This window comes from Zea mays, chromosome 7, assembly GCF_902167145.1.
Source record: "Zea mays cultivar B73 chromosome 7, Zm-B73-REFERENCE-NAM-5.0, whole genome shotgun sequence".
In the NCBI taxonomy this organism is placed as follows: Eukaryota; Viridiplantae; Streptophyta; class Magnoliopsida; order Poales; family Poaceae; genus Zea; species Zea mays.
Genome location: NC_050102.1, coordinates 20423889 through 20439098, shown reverse-complemented (window position 1 = coordinate 20439098; position 15210 = coordinate 20423889).

The following is a 15210-nucleotide window of genomic DNA, read 5'->3' as shown; positions in this document are numbered from 1 at the left end:
CCAGCTACCCTTCCATGACAGAACACAAGTACGCAACATATCTTCCAAGGTTTGGATCGTTCGCTCTGACTGACCATCAGTCTGAGGGTGAAAAGCGACACTAAGTGAAAGCTTGATGCCCAATGCACTGTGAAGACTCTCCCAGAATTTGGATACAAATTTGGAGTCTCGATCAGAAACAATGGACTTAGGTACCCCGTGAAGCCTGACTACTTCCTTCATATACAAGGGAACCAAATCTGAAGCTGAATTTGTGGTCTTCATGGGAATAAAATGTGCAGACTTAGTCAAGCGATCCACTACCACCCATATAGCATCCCTGCCCCGAGGAGAACGAGGTAGACCCACCACAAAATCCATGGTGATATGCTCCCATTTCCACTCTGGAATTTCTAATGGCTTCAGTAAACCTACAGGCCACTTATGCTCGACCTTCACGCATTGACATACTTCACAGGCGGCCACATACTTAGAAACGTCAACCTTCATCCGCTTCCACCAGAAGTTTTGCTTCAAATCTTGGTACATCTTGGTTTCGCCAGGGTGAACGGTGTAAGGCGTTTTATGAGCTTCTCTCAAGATATCCATCTTCACCTCTGATTTCTGAGGTGAAAGTCGCCTAGAGGGGGGTGGATAGGCGAAACCTGAAAAATAAAACTTTATCCCCCAACTAGATCCCTTGATTAGTGGTTAGAACAAGATTGATAAATATCGGAGTATAAAACTAAGTCCTTGCTTGTAAAGAGTATTGCTTTTAAATAATGCGAAATTGATAAATCAATACTACTAATAAGTCTATGAGAATAAATCACACGGGCTTAGATAAGAAGAGCAATAACACAAGTTCTTTCTTGCAAAGTGTTGCTTCACTAAATGAGAATTTAACTTGGAGCAACACAAAATAACGTTGGCAAAGAATAGCGCAAGAGAACTTAAAAGTGAAAGAACAAACAAATCACAAGCAATAAGCACACAAGACATGGGTGATTTGTTTTACCGAGGTTCGGCCCTCGAAGGCCTAGTCCCCGTTGAGGATCCACTAAGGACGGGTCTCTTTCAACCCTTTCCCTCTCTCTACCGATCACTCAAGACCGGCGAGCTCTTCTTCTTCTCAAGGATCACTTAAGACCCCGCAAGGACCACCACACTCTTTGGTGTCTCTTGCTAACTTTTACAAGCCTCCAAAACTTTGGAGGAAGTTCAATGGGAGTCAAAACTCCACGCGCAAATGAACACAAAGATGTAGCACACACTATCTCTCAATGAATCTCACAAGGCACTAGTGCTAAACTTAAATGAGTAGCTCTCTCTTGCTTGCTTTCTCTTTTGTGGCACTTGTATTGGTTGTAGTGGTCTAAATCTTGTGTATAGGATGGATCAATGAATATAAGTGGTTGGGAGGGCTTGAGTATGTCAACTAGATGACTTGGAATGTTGCTTGGGCTCCCACACCTTGAAGTGGCCGGTTGGGGTGGTATTTATAGCCACCAACCAAAATCTAGCCGTTGGTGAAATTTGCTGGCGAAGGGCGCACCGGACACTGTCCGGTGCGCCGCCACGTCATCCTGTCGTTAGGGCTTGGAGCTGGTCGACCGTTGGAGGCTTTGTCCTCTTGTGGCACCGGACAGTCCGGTGCGCCACCGGACAGTCCGGTGCCCCTCTGACTTCTGCTCTGACATTCTGAAATCCACTGTTCACTTTGCAGAGTCGACCGTTGCGCGCAGATAGCCGTTGCTCCGCTGGCACACTGGACACTGTCCGGTGAATTATAGCGGAGGTGCGCCTGGGAAACCAGAAGGTGAAGAGTTTGAGCTGGTTCACCCTGGTGCACCGGACACTGTCCGGTGGCACACTGGACTGTCCGGTGCGCTAGACCAGGGCACACTTTGGTTTCCTTTTTGCTCCTTTCTTTTGAAGCCTAACTTGTTCTTTTGATTGGTTTGTGTTAAACCTTTGGCACCTGTATAATGTATGATCTAGAACAAACTAGTTAGTCCAATTATTTGTGTTGGGCAATTCAACCACCAAAATCAATTTAGGAAAAAAGGTGTAAGCCTAATTCCCTTTCAATCTCCCCCTTTTTGGTGATTGATGCCAACACAAACCAAAGCAAATATAGAAGTGCATAATTGAACTAGTTTGCATAATTGTAAGTGCAAAGGTTGCTTGGAATGAAACCAATATATTCTCAAGAGATATGCATGGACTGTTTCTTTATGTTTTTGACATTTTGGACCACGCTTGCACCACATGTTTTGTTTTTGAAAATTCTTTTCAAAGTCCTTTTGCAAATAGTCAAAGGTAAATGAATAAGATTTTGAGAAGCATTTTCAAAATTTGAAGTTTTCTCCCCCTGTTTCAAATACTTTTTCTTTGACTAAACAAAACTCCCCCTTAATAAAATCCTCCTCTTAGTGTTCAAGAGGGTTTTAGATGTTAGTTTTTGAAGAGGGTGTTCCAGTTTGAAATTCTATCAAAAATAAGATATCAATTGAAAAATTCATCATTTCAAAACCTTTTCTTAACTTAACTTTTGAAAATAGGTGGTGGTGCGGTCCTTTTGCTTTGGGCTAATACTTTCTCCCCCTTTGGCATGAATCGCCAAAAACGGATACTTGAGTGAAATATAAGCCCTTTTCTTTCTCTCCCCCTTTGGCAAACAATATATGAGTGAAGATTATACCAAATTGGAGGGCTGGCGGAATACCGGCAAGGAGGGATAATACCGAAGATGTAGAGTGGAAGCGATGTCTTTGCCGAATACTCCATTTCCCTTTCAATCTATACTTAATACATGAGATGCTCATGAAAACATATTAGTCTTAGCCTTGGCACAAATAGAGATAGTTAGAGCAAATGTACCAAAGGAAAGAGACATGATTAAAAGGATATGTCAATTAAGCTCAAATAATTCTATATAATATAGATGGCTCCCCCTAAATATGTGCTTTGAGAGGAATACAAATTTTTGGCCTTAAATGCCAAGTGCACATAATTAGGTTAATGAGATTATGTCTATATCATAGAGAATATGAAGTGCATTATGTCATAGTATAAAAATGATGCTCATGACAGCTTTATGCACTTATGAAAGCATGTTAAAATATTTTAAGCATTTACCCTTAAGAATTTCAAAGAGACTTAAGGACCATCCACCTTTGAAATAAGGCAGATTATCCTCGTTACAAGGTTAAGCTTTAAGCTCTTTGACAATAAAACTACTTCACCCAGTTTTAACAAAGTTGCAAGAATGAATGTTTGTGAAGTTAAACTAGGTATGAAGCAGGGCTAATGCATGAACATGCTTTCTCTTCCTTTTATACAAGATATGCAAAGAATGTATAGGTAAAAGGAAGATTTAGGTACAAGTTTAAAACGAAAGGAAGTTGTTTCACCCTTTTGTACCTTCACATAGAGATGCTCTCTTCATTGTGCTTTGTCCTTAGTCTTAGTCGCTTAAGACCTATACTCAAGACAATATATGGAAATATTTTGCACAATAGAGAGTTCTAGAACTAGTGATCCTTTTCTAAGACATTGTCAACATATATCAAATGGATCATAAATTGCATAGAAGTGTCATGAATTCTCCTTTTAACTTAGTGCATATCAAGAGATATAGAATATGCGGCACTAAGAAACATAAGTGTTCATCCAATGATTAAACAAATAACAGATGTGATCAAAAGAACAATATATGCAATAGATAAGCTTTGAAATAGGAGAATCCATTAAATATGCTACTTTAACAATGAAAGCAACAATCCTTGATAAGAGTGACATTATTTTAACAATTTGGATTGACATGTAGTAGCATACTTCATGAGAAAATTATTCTCATACAAGAGACTATATAAGATTACTAGGATAAAGTAATAGTCTCAACAGGATCAAGATATAGCAATAGGCTCCCCCTAGAGATATGCATCAAAGAATTGAAATGAAAGAAATAGATGCATTCAACTTTTAGAGACAAATAGGGAGAAGCACCATTCATCTTAATCAAGGCTTACAAGATTTGCAATAAGTATTTTATGCCTAGTATTCCCATAATGAAAAAGACTTAGAATGCTTACAACCACACCATTGATTGTTTTGAAGATCTCATTATCCAAGTAGGTGTTGTTGCTCTTGATTGCTTCATTTTTCATTTGAGTGTCCTCCCTTTATAGTTGACTCTTTTTCCTTCCAAACTTATTGAAAATACTCAAGAGAGATGTTAATAGCATAAGGGAGTACATGATGAAGAATGATTTCTTTTAGATAAGGAATATAAACAATTCATCATTCACAAGTCACACAGACATGAAGTAAAATCCTTAACATTAGTGCAAATTATTAGAAAAGAGGAATAAGCACCTTTTATATATCTTGACCAGTCATAGGAATTTTACTTCTTCATATTGAATTTATTATTATGACTTAAGAGCATATCAATATGAAAACAGATATAGCAAAGGCATGAATTAGATTCTAATGGACAAGTGCATTTTATGAGAATGAGATTGAGTGCATACTTAGTAAAAATTAAGTCCAATAAAGAATCTATTCTTCTCATAGTTAGTATATGATAAATTAGAGTAAACACCCATTGATTTGAACTATTTTTGATTAAGAATATGAGTTCCCATACCTTTGCTTTTACCTTTCTTCCTTTGGGTGAAGAGTAACCCTTGTGGCTTGCGGCTTGCACTTACTCTCTTGTAGATTTTTATAATAAAGCTCAAAGGATATGTCATTAGTTACACAAGCACTAGTTTCCATTTTGTAATCATTTTGACAAGGAATGAAAAGTGGATTACCAAAGCATGGAAACTTTATAATGTGAACTAGACTATTCCATGATATATGCTTAGTTTTAACTTATGAAACAAGCATATTTAATTCTTTAAGATAACGGGAACAAATCTAATTCAATCATGGAGAACGATAAATATAGAAGAAGCATATCCAATATAAGCAAGAAGACAATCATAAATTATTGGATTGATTTTCCTTCTAAGTTATATTGCGCACTTCCAAAGAGAAACTTATTCTCTACTAGTGAGACTATATGGGTTACTTAGATAAAAGCATTAGTCTCACTATTCTAGTTATAGAGAAAATTTTCCTTTTATAAGTGTCCTAAGGATTTGAATTCCTTACATGACATCTTATTCTTTTAGGAACTTGAAATATCTCTCCATATCTAGAATCATGGCAATAATAAGATAATTAGTGAAAAACATGACATGGGTACTTCCAACAGTTTAAAGTATGTAGATTGTCAAAACATAGAAATGATGAATACTCAATCTACCATTTGAGAGGAATTTCTTCAAAGAAAGGTGACATAATTTAAAAACATTTGAAGTGCTTTCTTTTTCTATGTGACTACACAAGACACATAAGAAATGATACTTTAAGATACTTGCACTTTTAAAAATATAATTGTTACCATCCTTTGGCTTTCCTCCATGTTGTAGGTCTTGATTTTTTCCGCACAGGATTAATTCCTTATTTCCTACAACACCAATATCTTCCCCGAGATGATATGAGTTTTAGATATAATAATTCAAAATAACCTTGGGTCAATCATGGATATATATCATTGAAGATTGATAGCTTGAGTTAATAGAAATTGAATTGACTCTCTCAAGCACCCCAAAGCTTCATATCATCTCCTTTTCCTGCAAAGCTTGTCAAGCATATTTTGGTACCCATCTCTTGATGGGTCCATCAAGGTTAGTCAACAAAGATCTAGGAACCCAAAAGTCCTTTGTGTTAGTGCTTGGTAAACTCATTACCTTTCTAGCACAAGTTGCAATTTTGGGTTGCCTAGTTACATGAGAATTAATTGACAAGCTGGAGGTGGGGTTTTTACCAATGGGACAATCCTTGCATTGATGTCCCTTCTTTCGGCATATGTAGCAAAGGCGATCTTCAAGTCTTGAAGATTTCTTCTTTCCTTGTTTGTTTCTTGCTACATGGTTAGTGAATATTTTCTTTTCTAACACTATGCCTTTTTGTTTCAAATGGGGACAAGATTTAATAAAGTGCCCCTTCTTTGAACATTTAAAACAAAGTTTATCATCCTTGTTAATAATCAAGCCATTTTTAATATAGGGACATGATTTAATCAAATGTCCTTTCTCAAAGCATTCACTACATTTTTTATTTCTCTTTGTATGAAGTGTGACTTGATTATTACCTTGGATGTTACCTTTTATGGAGGCATGGTTGAGGCTTTTGGAAGAGGTGTTGATTTTCTTCTTTTGTTCCTTCCTCTTGGCATTCCTCAAGTCCTTGACATTTTCTTCAAGGGAGTTAGTGCATGCCTCAATTGTTCCCGTCTCAAGCTTCTTCACCATGTGATCACGGTTATCTTGAGAAGGTTGAGCAATGCATTTCCCTTTTAGTTGTGTCAAGCTCATTTTTAGCCTCTCATTTTCTTCTTTGAGCTTTTGATATGTATCATCATTTGTTCCTGCAAATTCTAGCTCAAGGGAAGATTTGCTTGTCGACGGACAACAAGCATTAGCACATGGTAATATAGTTTCAATTTTAATACATGTGCTGAGTGAGGTTGTTGAGATTTTAAGTTTTCTATCACAACCTCATGAGCACTATTTAATATGATATGATCATCCATAAGATTTTCATGAGAGCATAGGAGCATATCATATTTTTCTTGAAAAGCTAGATTTTCAACTTTTAGCTTTTCTACTTGGTCCTTAAGCAAGGTGTTCCTATTTACTAATTGAGCGATACAATGTAAAGTGTTATCTTGCTCAATTGAAATAGTTTCATACCTTTGGACCAAATCAACATGAGAGCACTTTAGCTCTTCATGTTCTTTAGTCAACTCGTCAAAGTATAGCATTTTCATGGAGAGAACATCTTCTAGCCTTTGACGAGCTTCGCTTTGCTCTCTCGCTCTTTCTAGCAGTTTGAGCATGACTGCCTTATCTTCTTGGCTTAGGCGAGCGTAGAGTTGCAAGAAGCTTCTCTCTTCCTCTTCATCCTCATTTGTGCTTCCGCTATCATTTTCATTAGCCACACAACATATGTGGGAATCAAAATGGGAAGACAAACCTTTTGGAGAGGTGGATTCATCGTTTGGTCTCCATCGTTCATTTTCTTCTTCTCCCTTCAAAGGGTTAGTCTCACAAATACCAAAAGAAGTAGAAGCACAAAATGAACTGTTATGTTTGGACTCATCAAATTTGATTTTAATTCTACTCCAAATATCATGTGCATCATGAATAGATTCATTATAATTGGATATGAAGGCACGATAATCTTCATTGCTAAGAGAATTACTTAAGATGTCAAAAGCTAGGTAGTTTAAGCGAAAACATCTTTGATCCTCCTCGGAAATGATTTTTCTATTATAACTAGAGGTGAAGATACTCTTGTCTATAATTTGTTCTAATTGTGGATCTACGGTTCTAAAAAGCATTTATCACTCTAGTAGACCATGAATCGTAATTAGAACAATCGGAAAGTAATATCTCAAGAGTTACCTCATTGTTTTCCTTCGGAGGTGTCTTCTTGTTCTTTTGGGATCTTTTATGAGCCATCACTTCGAGTTGTTAGACTCAAGATGAAGTGCCTAGCTCTAATACCAATTGAAAGTCGCCTAGAGGGGGTAGATAGGCGAAACCTGGAAAATAAAACTTTATCCCCCAACTAGATTCCTTGATTAGTGGTTAGAACAAGATTGATAAATATCGGAGTATAAAACTAAGTCCTTGCTTGTAAAGAGTATTGCTTTTAAATAATGCGGAATTGATAAATCAATACTACTAATAAGTCTATGAGAATAAATCACACGGGCTTAGATAAGAAGAGCAATAACACAAGTTCTTTCTTGCAAAGTGTTGCTTCACTAAATGAGAATTTAACTTGGAGCAACACAAAATAACGTTGGCAAAGAATAGCGCAAGAGAACTTAGAAAGTGAAAGAACAAACAAATCACAAGCAATAAGCACACAAGACACGGGTGATTTGTTTTACCGAGGTTCGGCCCTCGAAGGCCTAGTCCCCGTTGAGGAGTCCACTAAGGACGGGTCTCTTTCAACGCTTTCCCTCTCTCTACCGATCACTCAAGACCGGCGAGCTCTTCTTCTTCTCAAGGATCACTTAAGACCCCGCAAGGACCACCACACTCTTTGGTGTCTCTTGCTAGCTTTTCCAAGCCTCCAAAACTTTGGAGGAAGTTCAATGGGAGTCAAAACTCCACGCGCAAATGAACACAAAGATGTAGCACACACTATCTCTCAATGAATCTCACAAGGCACTAGTGCTAACCTCAAATTAGTAGCTCTCTCTTGCTTGTTTTTTCTTTTGTGGCACTTGTATTGGTTGTAGTGGTCTAAATCTTGTGTATAGGATGGATCAATGAATATAAGTGGTTGGGAGGGCTTGAGTATGTCAACTAGATGACTTGGAATGTTGCTTGGGCTCCCACACCTTGAAGTGGCCGGTTGGGGTGGTATTTATAAGCACCAACCAAAATCTAGCCGTTGGTAAAATTTGCTAGCGAAGGGCGCACCGGACAGTCCGGTGCGCCACCGGACAGTGTTCGGTGCGCCGCCACGTCATCCTGCCATTAGGGCTTGGAGCTGGTCGACCGTTGGAGGCTTTGTCCTCTTGTGGCACCGGACAGTCCGGTGCGCCACCGGACAGTCTGGTGCCCCTTTGACTTCTGCTCTGACCTTCTGAAATCCACTGTTCACTTTGCAGAGTCGACCGTTGCGCGCAGATAGCCGTTGCTCCGCTGGCACACCGGACAGTCCGGTGTGTCACCAGACTCTGTCCGATGCTACAACGGACAGTCCGGTGAATTATAGCGGAGGTGCGCCTAGGAAACCCGAAGGTGAAGAGTTTGAGCTGGTTCACCCTGGTGCATCGGACACTGTCCGGTGGCACACCGGACTGTCCGGTGCGCCAGACCAGGGCACACTTCGGTTTCCTTTTTGCTCCTTTCTTTTGAAGCCTAACTTGTTCTTTTGATTGGTTTGTGTTAAACCTTTGGCACCTGTATAATGTATGATCTAGAACAAACTAGTTAGTCCAATTATTTGTGTTGGGCAATTCAACCACCAAAATCAATTTAGGAAAAAAGGTGTAAGCCTAATTCCCTTTCATGAGGCACACAAAGACGGCCCCTGAAACGAACCAAATCATTCTCATCAATGGTGAACTCCCGTGGTTTACCATCACCAATCCTCTTTCGAGCTTCCTGCAATAGACGATCCTGCTGCTGAGCCGCACGCACTCTCTCCATGAGGGAGGATTGAATAAGCATCCGAGTCTCCTCGCTAGCGGTGCCGACATAACACAAAGCGATCCCCAAACGGTCCAGATCAGCGATCAACGGCAAGGCCACTTTTGGAACACCGGACCTGCTAAGGGCATTAGCCACTACATTAGCCTTCCTCGGGTGATAATGAATGGACAAATCATAATCTTTAATCAATTCAAGCCACCGACGCTGCCTCAAATTCAACTCCTTCTGAGTAAAAATATACTTGAGACTTTTATGATCGGTGTAAATGTCACAAGCCTCGCCATAAAGATAATGCCTCCACGCCTTTAGAGCAAAAACCACCGCGGCCAATTCAAGATCATGAGTTGGGTAATTCCCCTCATGCTTCCTCAACTGCCTTGAGCCATAAGCAATCACTCTGCCTTCCTGCATCAACACACAACCCAAACCAATACGTGAAGCATCCGTATAAACTGTGAAACGCTTACCGCTCTCAGGCAAAGCTAGGATAGGGGTGTCCACCAACTTGCTCTTCAATGTCTGATAACTAACCTCGCAATCGCCGGACCAGATGAAGAGAACACCCTTCTCCAAGAGTCTAGTCAGAGGCTTAGCAATGCTGGAAAAATTTGGTACGAAGCACCGATAATATCCAGCGAGCCCCAAGAAACTTCGGATTTCAGAGACACTAGAGGGTCTCTTCCACTCCACCACAGCCGCAACATTCTTGGGATCAACCGCAATGCCCTGTTGATTAATCACGTGCCCCAGGAAAGCCACTTCGGACAGCCAAAAGGCACACTTCTTCAACTTGCCATAGAACTGATTCTTCCTTAGGGCACCCAGAACGAGACGAAGATGCTGCTCATGCTCGGCCTCGGTCTTTGAATAAATCAGAATATCATCCAGGAACACGACCACGAAGCCATCCAGGAATTCATGCAACATCCTATTCATTGCTTCCATAAAAGCAGCAGGGGCATTAGTTAAGCCAAAAAGACATGACTAAGAACTCATAATGCCCATACCTGGTGCAAAAAGCGGTCTTCTCAATATCCTCCTCACGAATCCTCAATTGATGATAACCCGAGTTCAAATCAATTTTGGAGAACACCTGGGCACCCCTCAACTCTTCAAAGAGGACCTCAATACGGGGGAGCGGATATTTATTCTTGATTGTCACTTGATTCAAAGCGCGATAATCCACATATAGTCGCTTGCTTTTATCCTTCTTCTCAACAAACAATACTGGGGAAGCCCATGGAGACCTGCTAGGCCTAATGAAACCCTTAGCCAGCAGATCATCCAATTGCCGCTTCAACTCAACCTGCTCCTTTGGGGCCATTCGATACGGGGCCTTATGAATAGGCTGCGTACCCGGAATCAGCTTAATCTCAAAAGCTGTATCACGCTCCGGAGGAATGCCTGGAAGCTCTGCCGGAAACACGTCAGCAAAGTTACACACCACCCGGATGTCCTGCACCCGCAAGGAAGCCTCACTCTCCACCACCATGGAGAAAAAGATCCCCGACTTCCTTGACCGGCGATCTGGAAGCAATTGCGCCAGCAAGGATAACATGAACTTTGGGGAACTTCCCAAGAGTACCACCTCCTTACCCGACGGCGCCTGCAATAACACTGTCTTCCAAAAACAGGATATAACTGCGCGATACTGGGATAACCAATCCATACCCAAGATAACATCGAATGCCCCCAAGGAAATCACCACCAGATTGGCCGAAAAGACCTCATCAGCAAGAATGACGGAACACCCCTGACAAACTGAACAGCTACTAATGGAGCCATTAGCAGAACTAACCAAAATTGGGTGACCCAACCTCTGCACCGAAAGACCAGCCCGCGACACAAAATCCTCCGAAACAAACGAATAGCTAGCGCTAGAGTCAAAAAGAGCATGGGCCGCAAACGAATCAACTGAAATTGTACCTGTCACAACATCTCCTTGCTCTCTGCCATCCGCAGCGGGTAGCACATAAGCTCCAGAAATACCCACAGAAGAGGAAGCTCCCGGAGTGAAATTAACAGAAGAACCCCACTGAGCCACCGGGTGAGGCAGACACGGAGCTCCAAACTGAGACGGCATAGGAGTAGACGGTGTAGGAGTAGGCACGGCCAGATACTGAGGAAAACCCTACATCGACACGAACTGAGAAGTCCCAGGCACATAAAGCTGCTGCGGAGGAAGAGGAACTGAAAACTGCTGCTCAGCACTTGACATCACGTTGATAGTGCCCTAAGAAGAGGAGGAAGTCATCGGCTCCCATCTGAGCTTCCCATTAGGATTCCTCCTACACACCACATCCTTGTGGTCCTGACTGCAGATAGAACACTTGCCACTCCACTGGCACTCTGCACGGCGATGCGCATCACCACAACGGAAACACACCAGCCCTAGCCCGAGCTTAGGAACAGCCCGAAACCTCTGAGTACTTCCTCCCGAAGTACCCGAGTCAGAGGATTTGCCACGGAAAGGATGGTGGCGCTGATGCTGAGACTTACCCCTCTTGTGGGCTGGACCTCCCGTGTTGCCCCTCCTCGCATCCTGGCCACGAGGTTGATCAACACCCGAAGACTTCTGCGACTCCATGGTATACTGGTGTTGCATCTCCACACCCAGTGCCTGCTCCACCGTAGTACGGAAGTCCACCAACGGAAAGGCTCCCAGTGCATGCCTGATAGAAGGTTTCAGACCCTGACGGAGCTGGCTCGCCTTCTCCATCTTATTATAAGCCACATGAGGGACAAAGCGGGCCATCTTGTTGAAGCCCACCTCATACTCTGTGACAAACTTCTTCTCCTGCTTGTAGGACTGCAAGTCAATCTTCATTTTCTCCAGGAAGGTGACCGGGTAGAATCTCCTTTCAAACTGCCTGATGAAGACATCCCAAGACAGGACTCCTGGTGATGAGGAGTGCGCTGCCTGCACGCCTCTCCACCAAATTTGAGCCTCTCCCTTCAGCAGCTGTGTGCCAAAGCAAACCCGATCTCCATACACAATCTCGAAGACATTCATCTTATCCTCCACGTAAGTCAGCCAATCTGTTGCCTCCACCGGAGTACCACTGCCATCAAAAGAATCCAACTTCATGCCCATCCACTGCATCAGAGAAAGACCACTGACTGGAAGAGGCACCTCGGCCCCGCCACCTGGAGCAGCACCCGCAGGGACAGCGCCCCCGGGCACTCCTCCACCACCAGCACCCTGAGCAGCACCCGCAGGGGCAATAGGAATAGCTTGCCTCAGAATGGCCAACTCCTGCTGCATGGCCTGCATCGCGGCTAACATTGCCGCTAGACTCATCGAGTCCCCACTAGGAACTTGTGGACTACCCCGAGCCCTACGAGACGGCATAGCTGCAGCCACAGGGGTGAGAATAATAAGTAAATAAGATTGGCATAGAATTTCTTCAGATAATGTCAAACTAGCACAGACAATTACATAACATATCAATAGTAAAGTAGAAATCCCATCCTACATGTGCAGTGTGTCAATTTATTATTACTCCACTTGCTAGGACCTACAACCTATTCCTCTGATACCAACTTTAACACCCCCACTGGTCCCACACATTGGATGTTACCAAATACCCTTCCCACTAAACTTATGCAAAACAAGAAATGGAATAGAGAGAGAAAGTATTGCAAAATCCGGCAGCACCTCCCTTGAAAGAAGCATAACAGGGGGGGACATGGAGTTCATACAGGATATAAAAGACAGATAATTCACGTAGTAGAATCTAAATGCAAAAGTGGTGAAACACATTCATGACCAAATAAAAGGATAGGTAACTCAGTCCACCCCAAAAACAGCTCAACCACCATGAAAAGCTAGAACATATTAATTCCCTAGACTTGACCCTCCCTGATTAACAACATTATTAAGCAGTGGTTCCTTTATTAAAGGTGTAGTGGCCGTGCTACTACATCCCTCTTTTCCCAAAGCAGAAATGAGGTGTCTGCATTAAACAATGCAAGAGTGAGATGACACATCTCAGCAAGTAAACAGAGCAAACCACAATTGGACAATGTAATCCAACTGTGCTTAAACAACCACTTAGTTCAAAACTTCCTTCTTGAATAATAATTTGCAGCAAGTAAGCAAGTAACTAATTACTTAACGCCAAGAAGAATCACAATGTAAAAATCCACACTATCCACATCGACATAATAAATTCCACACCTCTCCCATGAATGCACATGGCTACAGATGCAGTAATGACTTCTGCCTTCATATCTCTGAGGATATGAAGCTGCATCATACCCCTTCTCGGGCCACATATGATGCTCAATGTACCGGTACGGTCAGACCATAAGATCACGACGAACTTCCATGCAATGAATAATGAATGCATTATGCATAACAACAACATGAGTTCTTCCCAAATAAAATATGCTAGACATATACTTCCACCCATTCCACATAATAACCACTTGAGTAACGTGATCAAACCACAAACTCAACATATGTAATCAATAAAACACGAATATCTTCAAATGATGGTACTCAATTATAAATATGAATACGAACACAATAGCACAACATAATCAAGTATAAGACTCTTCATTCGACAGACGGATTAACCATCACTGTTTTACTTGCCTTCACCGGAAGTTTGGGCAAATCCCTAAGTACGATCCAGAAGTCCACCACCTGTTTTTGACACCCAACTTAGTGCACCAAATTCACATAATAAGCCTCAAAAACAACGCCGCACCTACGCGCAGTCTCAAACTCCGCCGTGGGTAACAATTCTCCCCACACCCACCAAACTGCAGTGGCGCTGCTTAACAATTCCATAATTTTAAAATTCAGACAGCAGTGATGACAAACAAAAACTCCAGAGGCAACTACATAAAATTCCCCATAAGTTTTGTATACAATTTATGATTAAATTCCAACATCTAACTACCCCAAAACGGTCCACAAGATAAACCCTGTAATCTGTTTTTTTCTCTTTTGGGCAGCGACATACTCGGATTCAAACAGTGATAACTTTTAAAATATAATTCCGAATCGAGCGCATAAGTACTTGTTGGAAAGGTAAGAAAAAGCCATACATTATTCTCATACTGATTAACACTAATTACTCACGGAAAATCCCTAGAAACTGCTAATACTGCTGCTGTTCGTCCACCTGAAAATCTGTTTTTTTGGACAGCCACATACCCGGATTCAAATGGTGATATCTTTTAATTTATAACTCTAAATTGAGCGTATAAATACTCGTTGGAAAGGTATGCCAAAGTTCTACATGATTCCCAAACTGATTCCCATTAATTTCCCACGAAAAATGTCCAGAAACCACTAATACTGCTGCTGTTCGTTCACCCCTAAAATTCTGGACAACCCTTCTACCAAATCGCATACACAACATCTAATCAATTGGATTGCAGCACAAATGAACAAGAGATAAACACAAAAATTACCTTGGATTCTTCCCTTCCTCCTTCCTTCTTCCTCCCTCCAAACTCCAATTGAGATCGCCACACGACAGAGAACCACGCGGGAGGGCTTCACCTTGGAGAGAGGGGGGCGACTAGGGTTTAGGGTGGTGTGGCTGCAATGGTTTGAGGGAGGAGGAAATGGGAGGGGGGCTGCGGCCAAGGGTGTGGGGGGAAATGGGGAAGGGCGGCTGCACAAGGAGAGGGGGTTAGGGGAAGGGCGGCTAGGGTTAAGGGGAGATTAGTGGGCCGGATAGAGGTTCACGGCCCAATTTGCCTACGCGACAGCTCCCGACCCCGTCTCAAGCATCTAACCAAAGAAATTCCACTATCCTACTGGTGAATGTTTTTCTTCCAAAATTTCCAAATCCCCAAAGCGCATCAACCGAATGGGAAAAAAACAAAAACAACAAAAAAAGAATAACCTCCAACTTCTCTTCTTTGCGAACCGGGTATCACAACAAGGCACACATGTGACCATCGTGTAGATGAG